Raw genomic sequence first — 13,870 nt, forward strand, 5'->3', positions numbered from 1 at the left:
ATACAGTTTCCGTACATACCACATAGAGACGCATTTGCTGATGCTGCTCTTGTTAAATTTCAGCCTCTGGATCTGTGTCACAGCTTCCAAACACGAAAGCCTACTGGCGCTCGTGATTCTTTAGCTCCGCCCACACGTCACGCCTCTAGGCGCTCGTGTTTTTCCGGGAAAAATCGGTACAGACTATCTTTCTCTTATGAATATAATAAAAATAAAGACTTTTTGGAGTTATGAAGGGTGCAGTACTACTCTATAGGTACTCAATATTAACAGGATATTGAGTGAAAACGAGCATTTCACCCCCTCTTTAATGAGTAAATCCGGGTCAGTCATGAACCCAATAGCCCAAATTATGTGTCTACGTCGAATAATTCGGTCCATCAAGGACTATGTGAGGGACTTTTTTGAGTTGGCCCATTTGTCTATCATGGACGAGATATATCTGATGATAATTTTTCGTGGTGGCCTATCTGAGCCGCTCGGCTCACTCATGCCATTGCACAAACCTCAATGGACACTTGAAAGTTATATAGATCTGGCACTTCCAATTAAGTAGCTCTGCATTTACTGTGGGTGTTGTGGATGACGAGATGGGCAAGATGGCCGCCAGCCCAGCGTCACTGCACAAGATGGCCGCCAGCACAGCGCCGCTGCACAATAGGGATCTTTCCAGAGTCAAGTCAGGTGCCCGTCGATCTTTCCAGAGTCTAGTCAGGTCCCCACTAACACCGAAGAGTCAAGTAAAACAACAGTTAAACATCATGTGTCAAGTCAGGTCCCCGTAGATCTTCATGAGCTAAGTCGAGTCACCATTAACCTCCGTGAGCTAAGTCGAGTCTAATGGCGGGACCCTGTTCCCGAGTTAAGCCCATGGCGGGACCCTGTTCCCGAGTTAAGCCCATGGAGGGCCCCTGTTCCCGAGATAAGCCCACGGCGGGCCCCTGTTTCTGAATTAAGCCCACGGTTGGCCCCTGTTCCTGACCTAAGCCCTGTTTCCAAGTTTAAAGGCAGTTCATCATTTAATTCAGTGATGTCATCTCTGTTCAGTTAAATAGTGTCTGTGCATTTATTTGCAATCCAGTCAAGGATATCGCTGTAGATGAAGTGACCCCAACTAAGCAAGCCAGAGGCGACAGCGGCAAGGAACCGAAATTCCATTGGTGACAGAATGGAGAAAAAAACCTTGGGAGAAACCAGGCTCAGTTGGGGGGCCAGTTCTCCTCTAACCAGACGAAACCAGTGGTTCAATTCCAGGCTGCAGCAAAGTCAGATTGTGCAGAAGAATCATCTGTTTCCTGTGGTCTTGTCCTGGTGGTCCTCTGAGACAAGGTATTTACAGGGGATCTGTATGTGGGGCTCTAGTTGTCCTGGTCTCTGCTGTCTTTCAGGGCAGTAGAGGTCCTTTCTAGGTGCTGATCCACCATCTGGTCTGGATACGTACTGGATCCGGGCGACTGCAGTGACCCTCTGATCTGGATACAGACTGGATCTGGTGGCTACGGTGACCTCGGAATTAGAAAGAAACAGAAAAATATTAGCGTAGATGCCATTCTTCTAATGATGTAGCAAGTACATTTAGCAAGAGTGTTATGGGAAGTGTTTCCGGTTCCGGTTTACCTAATTAATGCAGCCTAAAAATCCTTTAACGGATTTGGATATTAAAAGCATATTAGAATGTTATGTGTAAGCCAGGTTAAAGAGATGGGTCTTTAATCTAGATTTAAACTGCAAGAGTGTGTCTTCCTCCCGAACAATGTTAGGTAGGTTATTCCAGAGTTTAGGGGCCAACTAGGAATACGATCGGCCGCCTGCAAGTTGATTTTGAAATTCTAGGTATTATCAAATTGCCTGAGTTTTGAGAACGTAGCGTACGTAGAGGATTATAATGTAAAAGGAGCTCATTCAAATACTAAGGTGCAAAACCATTCAGGGCTTTATAAGTAATAAACAATATTTTAAAATCTATATGATGTTTGATAGGGAGCCAGTGCAGTGTTGACAGGACCAGGCTAATATGGTCATACTTCCTGGTTCTAGTAAGAACTCTTGCTGCTGCATTTTGGACCAGCTGTAGTTTGTTTACTAAGCGTGCAGAACAAACACCCAATAAAGCATTACAATAATCTAACCTTGAGGTCATAAATGCATGGATTAACATTTCAGCATTCGACATTGAGAGCATAGGCCGTAATTTAGATATATTTTTGAGATGGAAAAATGCAGTTTTACAAATGCTAGAAACGTGGCTTTCTAAGGAAAGATTGCGAGCAAATAGTACATCTAGGTTCCTAACTGATGACGAAGAATTGACAGAGCAACCATCAAGTCTTAGACAGTGTTCTAGGTTATTACAATCAGAGTTTTTAGGTCCTATAATTAACACCTCTGTTTTTTCAGAATTTAGCAGTAAGAAATTACTCGTCATCCAGTTTTTATATCGACTATGCATTCCATTAGTTTTTCAAATGGGTGTGTTTCACCGGGCTGTGAAGAAATATAGAGCTGAGTATCATCAGCATAACAGTGAAAACTAACACCATGTTTCCTGATGATATCTCCCAAGGGTAACATATAAAGCGTGAAGAGTAGCGGCCCTAGTACTGAGCCTTGAGGTACTCCATACTGCACTTGTGATCAGTATGATCTTCATTCACTGCTACGAACTGATGGCGGTCATATAAGTACGATTTAAGCATACACAGAGCCGTTGTTAACTGAGAAGATGCGCCAAAAAGCGCTGAAAATGAAGTGGATTTGTGCATCTTCTCTATTAACAACGGCTCTGTGTAGTAACAGCTGCTCTGTGTGAAATCACGCACCTGATGGAATTAACCACTGATTAGAGAACCGGCTTTACTGATGAGATGCGCATAACGATCGGCCGATCGTGATCGGAGCACCCCTACTTGTAACAAGAAGTAGAATTTACAATTTTGGCTATATGAAGTTTGCACAGAACTAAATAATGATCTGAGATATCATCACTTGGCTGAGTAATTTCAACACTATCAACAATTCCATGTGACAGTATTAAATCTAGAGTATGATTTCGACCATGAGTAGGTCCTGAAACGTGTTGTCTAACATCAATAGAGTTCAGAATGTCTATAAATGCTGATCCCAATGCATCTTTTTCATTATCTACATGGATATTAAAATCACCAACTATTAAAACTTTATCTCCAGCCAGAACTAACTCGAATGTAAAATCACCAAACTCTTTAATAAAGTCTGCATGGTGCCCTGGTGGCCTGTATACAGTAGCCAGTACAAACATAACAGGCGATTCATCATTAACATTTGTTTCTCTGGATAATTATATGTAGCACCATTACTTCAAACGAGTGATACTTGAAGCCTGCCCTCTGAGAAATCCTGAAAATGTTGTTATAAATTGAAGCAACTCCTCCCCCTTTGCCTTTTAGACATGGCTCATGTTTATAACAGTAATCTTGGGGGGTGGACTCATTTAAAATAATGTAATCATCAGGTTTTAGTCAGGTTTCTGACAAACAGAGTACATCTATATTATGATCAGTGATCATATTATTTACAAAAAGTGTTTTCGTAGAAAGGGATCTGATATTCAATAAGCCAAGCCCTATAATTTGTTTATCCATATTACATCTGTTTTTTATTTGTTGAACCTCAATTAAATTGTTAATCTTAACTTGGTTTGGACTTTTTTTGTATTTTCTAGTTCGGGGAACAGACACAGTCTCTATAGTGTGATATCTAGGTGAAAGAGTCTCTATGTACTGAGAATTAACTGACCTCTGTGACGTGAGGCAGCTAGCAGACGGTCGGTTTAGCCAGTCTGTCTGCTTCCTGACCTGGGCCCCAGTTAGTCAAGTATAAACGCTAAGACTATTTGCCATATTTCTAGAGAGAAGAGTGGCGCCACCCCAGGAGGGATGAAGACCATCTCTTTTCAACAGGTCAGGTCTGCCCCAAAAGCTCGTCCAATTGTCTATGAAACCTATGTTATTCTGTGGGCAACACTTAGACATCCAGCCATTGAGTGATGACAATCTGCTATGCATCTCGTCACCACGGTAAGCAGGGAGGGGACCAGGGCATATTAAAGTGTCTGACATCGTGCTTGCACATTCACAAACCTCTTTACAGGAATCCCTGAGCTAGACGCATCCAAAGCCGTAACTAGTGCCGTAACATTCTTACTGTCCTCAATGAAAGTTTGGATGCGTGTCTCTAATTCTGAAATCTTCTCTGTCAGCCTAACTATTTCCCTGCATTTATCACATGTGAATCCCTCATCAGCGACAAGAGATCGATAAACTGTACATGTGACAAAACTGGGGCGAGAGAGAGAGGAGAGGAAAAAAGAATACAGGGATAGGTTGGAATGAAAATGCTAATGACAAGCTAACGAGTGCTAACGCTTTGCAGGTGTACTGCACTCACGGATATAAAATAAAAGTGAAAGATCAATGTTAATCTGATAAGATTGATCAATACTATCCGAGTATGGTGTGAATTAAGTTATATTTTATCTAGGGCCGGGACTCGATTAAACAAATTAATCTAATTAATTAGAGGCTTTGTAATTAATTCGAATCAAAATTAATCGCATTTTAATCGCATATAAATATTTGACCTGAGAACAGTGAGAAGTAATTTTTTTTTTTCACATGGATTTATAGTATACCATTGAATAATGACTGAATACATAAGCTTAAGCAACAAAATATTGTTTATTTTTGTTCACCCAAGTCTAGCAGACCAGTGCAATTTTTGCCATGAAGTGTAGCAATAGCATATTTAGAAACAATTTAGAAATAGTACATTTCAGAAATTCAGGAAGCTTATAGGTGCTGGAACCTTCTGTAAAGAGTTTTTTAAGTAAAACACAATACTGTCAATTACATTCAGAACATTGGAAACACTGACTATTAGAAAACATCTCTCTGTTGCTTCAGAGGCCATAACATACTAAGTCCAACTCTCAATAACCTTGGCCAAAACAATAAAGAGTTCAACATAAACTGTTGCGCCAACAAAATAATACATAGTTCAACATAAAGTGTAAAGTCCACGCTAGCTGCTATATGTTTTGCGTTGAGGTGATACTTGAGGCTCGATGTGCTGCAGTGATATCATAGACAGTAGTGATATGTGGAGCGAACGCTAGTTGGTGCTGCAGTATAATCGGTCCGCCGAAACAAATCCAGTGAGAAACGTTCCGCGGTGCAAAAATAAGTTATAAAAAATGCGGGAATTTTTTTTTTTGTAATTAATTAATCTTAGTTAACGTGTTATTTTTTGTGTAATTAATTAATCTCAATTAACGCGTTAAAGTCCCGGCCCTAATTTTATCACTTTAAAAAACAGAGAGTGATAGTAAGATAAAGATTCTAGAGAAAAAATAAAATAAAAACAGCTACACGGAGCTACGATTAGCTACAGAAGGCCAACAGGAAGTAGAGAAAATACTGTCCAACAGCGACACCAACAGGCAAGGAGTGAGAAGGCAACCTTATGAGTCTTAGGCCCTTTTTTATCCGTAATATTTGTGGTAAAACAATTTATTAAGCAATATGGGTTACAACATGAAAAAAAAAAAAAGCTATGATATAATCATGTAACAAATCATGAAATTGTTAGTACAAGTTTACTTTAAAAAAAAAAAACCTGAATACAAAGACTTCTCCCAGTGGTTAAATCGGCATGTTATCTGCATGCATGTCCACAGGTGGTTGGGCAAGACTGTCTGTTTTAAGATGCAGGTGTACATATCCATCCTCCACACATAGAGCTGCAGCACTTCTGATTTGTCGGACAGTCAAAGTCACTGACACACAACTATTCACACGGTCCTCCAAAGTCATTGGACACACTCCTGGCTTTTCTGCTTTATATGGAGCCATACACCGATGTCCACATCCATTGCTGCAGCATTTCTGGTTGTTTGGACAGCTTCTGTCACTAGAACACATCTCAGCACACAGTCCAAATCCAACGGGTTTTGGACACGATCCTGGCTTTTCTGCTGTACATGGAGACATACACTGATGTCCACATCCATTGCTGCAGCATTTCTGATTATCTGGACATTCACGGTCACCAAAACAGTTCTCGACACACGCCTCTATCATGTCTTTATCAGGACACACTCCTGGCTTTGCTCTGGCCTGGTATTTGGAGTCTGTTGTGCTCAAGCACACAGAGAGACACAACAAAACAGCAATCAACGAGCAGCACACCCGAGCGTTCATCTTGTCAACCTGCAATCTCACAATACACTGCCTGTGAAAACAGGAAGCAATGGCTGGATAATTTCATGTTCATAATCACCCTGGAGTACTCAAAATTGTGAATATGATGGGGAATATATATATTTTTTATTTGTATATGTAAAAAAAAAAAAAAAAAGTTAACATACATATTTTATTATGTTATTATATATTACTGGAGGGAAAATAGAAAACAGCTAATAAAATTGGTGTCGTATCTCCATCCTGCCAGCAGAGGTAACTCAAAGACCAACAAACACCTTAAGCTACTATATTTACGAAATTACAGTTAAAAAACTAAAAAACGAAAAAAAAAAAAAAAAAAAACTTAAAAAAAAAAACCTTTTCTATGCATTCATTCATTTAATTCCTTGCATTCATTTGCAGTGGTTCACTGCAAAACTCAGACAGCTCCGTCAGGCCAAAGAAGATGCTTACGTGAAGGGGGACAATGTCTTGTATAAACAGGCTAAATACACACTGGAAAAGGAGATCAAAGTGGCAAAGAGGAACTATTCTGAAAAAATAAGGACTCAGTTCACTTCCAACGACTCCGCATCAGTGTGGAAAAGTCTAAAGAAGATCACCAATTACAAGACACCACCCCCCAGCACTGTAGAGAATCAACGACTGGCAGACGATCTGAACGAGTTTTACTGCAGGTTTGAAAGAACACCCATCACCTGCCCTGAACGCCTCCCCACACAACCATTCACACCCTTCACAACTCCTGCAACCAGCCCCGAATGCCTCTCCAATCAAACGTTCACACCATTAACAGCTCCTGCAACCCATCCTGAACACCTCTCCAATCAAGCACTCTCACCATTCACACCTCCTGCATCCCCCTCTCAGGTGGGGCACCTGCAATTCAGATCAGCGAGGATGCGGTGCGCCAGGTCTTCCGTAAGCAGAAAAGGAAAAAAGCACCAAGCCCAGATTGTGTTACACCAGCCTGTCTGAAATCCTGTGCTGACCAGCTGGCCCCCATCTTCACACAGATCTTCAACAGATCACTGGAGCTGTGCGAAGTCCCTTCATGCTTCAAATGCTCCACCATCATCCCCATCCCTAAGAAACCCAAAATTACAGGACTAAATGACTACAGGTCTGTGGCTCTAACGTCTGTAGTCATGAAGTCATTTGAAAAACTGGTGCTGGCCCACCTGAAGGACATCACTGGGCCCTTGCTGGATCCTCTTCAGTTTGCCTACAGAGCAAACAGGTCTGTGGACGATGCAGTAAACATTGGACTGCATTATGTTCTGCAACACCTAGACAGACCGGGGACATATGTGAGGATCCTGTTTGTGGACTTCAGCTCGGCCTTCAACACGATCATCCCAAACCTCCTCCTGCCCAAACTAAATCAGCTCTCCGTGCTCACCTCCATCTGTCAGTGGATCAACAGCTTCCTGACGGACAGGCAGCAACTAGTGAGGCTAGGAAAATACACATCCAGCACCCGTACAATCAGCACCGGAGCTCCCCAGGGGTGCGTTCTCTCCCCACTGCTCTTCTCCCTCTACACCAACGATTGCACATCTAAGGACCCCTCTGTCAAGCTCCTGAAGTTTGCAGATGACACCACACTCATCGGCATTATTCAGGATGGTGATGAGTCTGCTTACAGACAGGAGGTAAAAGAGCTGGATGTCTGGTGCACTCTCAACAACCTGGAGCTTAACACGCTCAAAACAGTGGAGATGATCGTGGACTTCAGGAGAAACCACCCTGCACTCCCCCCACTCACCATCATGAACAGCCCTGTGACTGCAGTGGAGTCATTCAGGTTCCTGGGCACCACTATCTCTCAGGACCTGAAGTGGGACATTCACATTGACTCCATTGTGAAAAAGGCCCAGCAGAGGTTGTACTTCCTTCGCCAGCTGAGGAAGTTTATCCTGCCACAGGAGCTGCTGAAACAGTTCTACTCCACCATCATCGAATCCATCCTCTGCACTTCAGTAACTGTCTGGTTCAGCTCAGCTTCTAAATCGGACCTCAGAAGGCTACAGAGGGTAGTCCGGACTGCTGAGCGAATCATCGGTTCAACCCTCCCTTCTTTTCAAGAACTGTACTTATCCAGAGTGAGAAAAAGGGCTGTCAAAATCACTCTGGACCCCTCACATCCAGCACACTCCCTCTTTGAACTGTGGCCATCTGGTCGACGCTACAGAGCACTGAGCACTAGAACGACCAGACACAGGACCAGTTTCTTCCCTCAGGCAATCCATCTTATGAACAGCTGATAATAACGGCGAACACACTACACTTTATATTTATATACACATACACTTTATTTATCTAACACACATACTTAGTATATAAATTTTGCACATAATTTACATGTACATACATAACTGTTTTTTTTTGTAATATACCTGCCTACAATTGTCATTTGTATATTGTCATTCACTATCTACTTATTTGTATTTTTTTATTCTTTTATTATGTGTTTTATGTTCTGTCTCTGTCATTCTGTTGTACTGCGGAGCTTCTGTCACGAAAACAAATTCCTCGTATGTGTAAACATACCTGGCAATAAAGCTCATTCTGATTCTGATTCTGATTCTGATTCATTTTCAACATACAATTACCATAATTGGCAGAAATGCAAATTTAAAAAGTACTAGCATCTATTAAGTTCAGGATATCTCTCTTCTAAAATGTTACTAGTAACTAAAAAATAAGTACTAGTTCTATTTTTTTGTAAACACAAAGAGTTTAATTACTAGGAACTAAAGAATAAACACTAGTACCTAAAGAATAAACACCAGTACCTAAAGAATATAAACTAGTAACTAAAGAATAAACACTAACCTAAAGAATAAACACTAGTACCTAAAGAATAAGTAGTTAATGAATAAGCACTAGTACTTATAAGCTCTAGTACTTAATGGAAAAGATACTAGTATCTAAAAAATAAGTACTAGTAACATGAAAAAAGATACTAGTACAGCTTATAGATTACAGTTTGTACCAATTGCTTACACAAGTTTTCAAAACTAAGTCTCCACGCAATTCTCAAAACTGCACACACAAAATGCAAAATGCCTCACATCTCCTTCAAAATGCAACTCTGCATTCAAAATACCACAAACATCAAACATTTGAATCAAATGGCAAACACATCTTTCATAATAAGACATTTTTGGATATACCATGTAAACCCTGCTGTTCTAAATCTAAAGCTCTTTTGTATTTCATAGGCTTTCATATATATATATATATATATATATATATTGTATCAGATATCAGAAATAGCAAATGTAACATGTTGAAATACTTTTACTGATATCAATAATTAACATTTCAATTAACAACTGAATTCTTTATGTCAAGAATTCACATTTTTACTAGTGACAAAGTAATTGTTGATATCAACAAAGGGAATTGATATCTGAAATTCCCCTTGCAACTAGTGAAAATAGAACTACTGATATCTTAAATTACATTTTAAACTAGTAAATTTTTTCACAGATATGTAGAAATGCCATTTTTACAGTGCTTATGAAACTTTATTATAAAATAGACATACACAATTACCTATTAAAGTTACATAAGTTACTTAGTTAAGAGCAGTGAGTGCTTCTCTGCTTTTCCTTTGTTTTATTAACAATATTAATGTAATTAGCGTTATACTGACTGACACACATTAATATTCAGGGAACCCGGGTTACATATTTAACCTAGATGTTTTGTTACGATGGATCATGTACAAATGTCCACTAAGTGGCGCTAAAAGTTTATGCTTCATCACTTTTTAAAATAAGGTACCATCTTCACTAAACCTTATCAGACAGTGTTAACAAAAGTAAATGTGCATTTACAAACATATTTACTGAAGCAGCCATGCCAGTTTACCTTGTTTTTACACAGCTCTTTGCTCTTTTCTCGAGCTGTGTTTTAAATGCTCCACAACAGCATGGCCATTTCTGACTTTCTCTTCAATGCTTCAGTGATCTTTACCGCATATATTTACAGTCAGTGTTGTGTAAGTTACTTCCAAACTGTAAAACATTATAGATTACTTGTTACTGTCATTTAATATTAATTCCTAACCTTACAATATTACTGTCTCAGAATTGTAATGCGTTACATGACACCTGTATTACTTTTGAGTTACTTTCACCAAAATAACTACAGAAGTAGAACTTGAAATCACAAAATGTACTGCAGAGCATTTTACATCCAGTAGAGAGTGTAGCATAATAGCTGTGGGCTATCCAGGCTACTTACAATATCTAATATTATTGGCAAAGTGAAGGCTCAAGAAACGATGACAGCCAGAATCACAAATCATCCAAGTCTGTTAAAAGTATGGTAGAGGTAAAGTGATTATCTGGCAATATCTGTGAATTGCTTAGGTCTATTCATATTAGACACAACAGGACTATTCGCAAACTCTAATGCCATATAATTGTAAAATGACAAGATGTGCATAAGTCCATCTCGTGAATGTACGGTCTTCTGCCATCTTCACCCATTAGCTGTATCCCAACACTGTTTACAGTAAATGCAAAAACACTGAATGATGTCATCATGTGACACAAACTAAATGAGTCAAAACAAACTGAAAGTATATATTTAGGAACCTGGCTGAAATTGATGATATCTGTTGATATATACATAAACACACATGAATGAATTTAAATAGATAAATGAGTCTGTATGTTTGACTATTTTGTCTTTTTCAGTTTCCCTGCGGCTCATGAATGAGGGTGTAACTGGAAGATCTGCATTCATGTCGTTCTCTCACAGTGACAGAAAAATATAAAAATAAAGACATGAAAGTGTATTAAAGACACAATGAATTACAGAAGAAATGTGTGAGACAAAGCTGATATGTTCAGGGATAACAACTGTGTGTTTCTGTTTTGTGGACAAATTTATATGCAGAAATGAGTTAAATCCAACAAACTCTCCTTATGGAGACATTACTGACAGATCAATAAATTCATTTTCTTTTTTTCATGTTAGGGTTAAATTTAGTTATTATTTATATTTAGTCGCATACAAAAATACAGTTCCAATGACAGTAAACGTGTTTAAATAGCAAACGTGTGTGTGTGTGTGTGTGTGTGTGTGTGTGTGTGTGTGTCAAAAGGGAGTTGCTGTCATTTGTTTCTCACTAATCTCATTGTTTCTTCCCACTCAGCTGCTCATCTGGTCTGACAAGTATTAGTTAGTTAAAGTCTCTGCTTCCATCAATCCAATCCAGTCATGACACTTCAGTCTGTGAGGATGAACGAGAGAGAGAGAGAGAGAGAGAGAGAGAGAGAGAGAGAGGAAGATGAGGCAGATCTTTCTGGATCCCAGATATGAAGACAAATAAATCTCAACACAGGTAATTACATCTCAACCGTTGATTTATTTTTCTATATTGATTGATTTACTCTCTTCAGAAAACAGTATCTGATGTGTTTGCAGTTCTCGCATCTTTTGGTGTTATTTAACCCATAACAGTTTGTATTGCTTGTTTTGAATTCTCTCTCTTTATTTTCTCAGCAGGTCTTGAATGAGGACGTTAGCTCTGTGCTCTTGTCCTGCTTTTATTATATCAGGAATATATTAAACATCATTCAGAGAAATGGTTCGCTTGAGGATCAGGATCCAGAATACAGTGCTTCCCCTCGGCGAAAGATAGCTTCACTCCAGCACTCACGTAAGTTGGATAAAAGCGTCAGCTAAATGAATAAATGTGTGTGTTTGTTTTTTATTTATTGTTTGTTTGTGGTGGTCTGATGTTAGTCTTTTTTTTTTTTTTTGGTTTTGACGATAAATCCGGTCGACCCTCATGTTATTTCAGTCACATTTTATGGTTGACATTTATTATTTACTTAGTGTTCAGTACAGTGGCGGTTCTAGATTGAAATACACCCTGGGCGAGACCCCTTTCGAGCACCAGCCCCCCCCACGCCCCCCCCCCCCCAGTGAGGGCCAGTGAGCAGGGTCGGTTGACAGAGGCTCATCCTCACCAGTGGGACTAAGTGGGGGTTCAGATCCAGGCATTTCTATCAGACAGCATATTGGCATATTACTCAAAACACATAGCAGTGAAAAAACACAGTCCTACTCATAAATTATCAGAAATATTAAAGTTACATTAAATTGCAGTTGTCCAGTTGTCTTGTAGCCCACACACACACACACACACACACACAAACACACATGATATGCACACCTGAAAGCTCATGCTGGGGAGAAGTAGAGGAAAAGAGGTCTTCATCCTCAATATCAGATATTTGTGGAGACATGTGTAGCGGAGGAGGTGGTTGGCTCATCCTGACCAGTGGTAGAGGATGCTCCAAAATATTTTAGAAGTGCCCCTGAAATTGCAATTGAACTGCATTTGAAATCAAAAGACCATAGGATAATGTTTTATAAAGCTAAAACAGCCTGGGGTCAAATTGACTCAAAACATAATAGAAGGGTTACATAAACATGCTCTTACACACTAAATGTCTGTCATTACACGCTATATCCTCCTAGACCCGGAAAAAAAAACATTTATTTATTTTATTATTTCCCCCCATGTCATCACATTGTTTAGAGCATAGAAACAAATTGTAAAAAATATATATATATATATATTGAAAAATTATATTTTATTCATGTTATGCTATGGTCACTGGGACTCAGTTGTTTAAAAAATAAAATTACTTTAAATTATATGTATAGGCAAAAACAATGGGATTTTATTTTTTAATCACCAAAAACTTTTTGGGTTTCAAGATATTTTTCAACCAAAATTTGTATATTAATCTAACTTTCATGGAGGTGCCATTAGGTTACTGCCTCAAATTATACGCATGACACACTTTCAGTTATGACTTGTAAAACTATACTTAGGAAACTATACTTAGCATACTGTGTAGCAAATAAATAGCAAATGTTCGTCTTTAACCTACAGATTTGAAAATGCCGTTGGTTACTTACAGGGCCTAACGTTAAAAAAATGATGGAAATCATAACTGAACTTGTAACAGCTTTATTGCAAAGCACAATATTATAAATTAGATCTCGTGATTGAGTTGAAACCAAATAATTGTTGTATAAGAATAGCAAGCATCATAGCCAAAAGGCTAACAAAGAGTTATACCCACCACTAATTAACATTAGCCCTTCATTCATGAAATGGATACTGTAATCATACAGAGACAATAGTTGCATACCTTTATCTTTTGCTCGTTTCTCCTCTTTTTTTTTCGAAATTGGGCTCCTGGCTTTGACCTTTTCTTCTCCATCTCTGTTTATTTGGCACTCGACAATCAACAGATTTCCCATCCCCCCAACTGTCACTCAGGACCAGAAGTCAAGACTAAACCAATTCACCTTGATGACCGCATAATCGTTTTGTATTACCTAGTTTCATTTTCAGGAACTATAGGCCTGTATTATAACATTATGAATGAAATGTGCGTTATTTGGAAGAAAGTCGAGGTGTGTGACTGACTTTAGCCTATTATTAATTATATTACTAGTGTGGATCCCCCGTCCCCGTCCACCCCCGCCCTGTCCGTGCCATTTGAGAGAGACCCAGAGGTGAAATGTCGCACGCCGCGCGCCTCTCGCCCCACAACACAAAGCTTCTGTGCGCATTTTCAGTGGAT

General features: G+C 39.3%; 1 protein-coding gene and 1 long non-coding RNA gene across 8 annotated transcripts in view; one reads left to right on the forward strand and one right to left on the reverse strand.

Moving 5' to 3' along the window:
* Window positions 1–6,240: 6,240 nt before the first annotated feature.
* LOC127943194 (uncharacterized) lies at window positions 6,241–13,825 on the reverse strand. The gene is made up of 3 exons (XR_008149597.1): window positions 13,433–13,825; window positions 12,442–12,586; window positions 6,241–11,493 (listed from the first exon to the last, which is right to left on the reverse strand). It is a non-coding gene; the product is annotated as an uncharacterized LOC127943194 (long non-coding RNA).
* The window catches only part of LOC127943181 (CXADR-like membrane protein), a 168,793-nt gene continuing 166,339 nt past the window's right edge, over window positions 11,417–13,870 (forward strand). For 2 of the 7 annotated variants that reach the window (XR_008149579.1, XR_008149580.1), the window contains exon 1: window positions 11,417–11,604. The gene's annotated coding sequence lies outside the window, so the exon portion shown is untranslated. Of the gene's footprint in view, window positions 11,605–11,792; window positions 11,959–13,870 lie in introns of those variants that run through there. The other 5 variants (XR_008149584.1, XR_008149583.1, XR_008149578.1 and 2 more) reach the window with 4 other exon arrangements.

The sequence above is a fragment of the Carassius gibelio genome, chromosome A22, assembly GCF_023724105.1.
Source record: "Carassius gibelio isolate Cgi1373 ecotype wild population from Czech Republic chromosome A22, carGib1.2-hapl.c, whole genome shotgun sequence".
Taxonomy (NCBI): Eukaryota; Metazoa; Chordata; class Actinopteri; order Cypriniformes; family Cyprinidae; genus Carassius; species Carassius gibelio.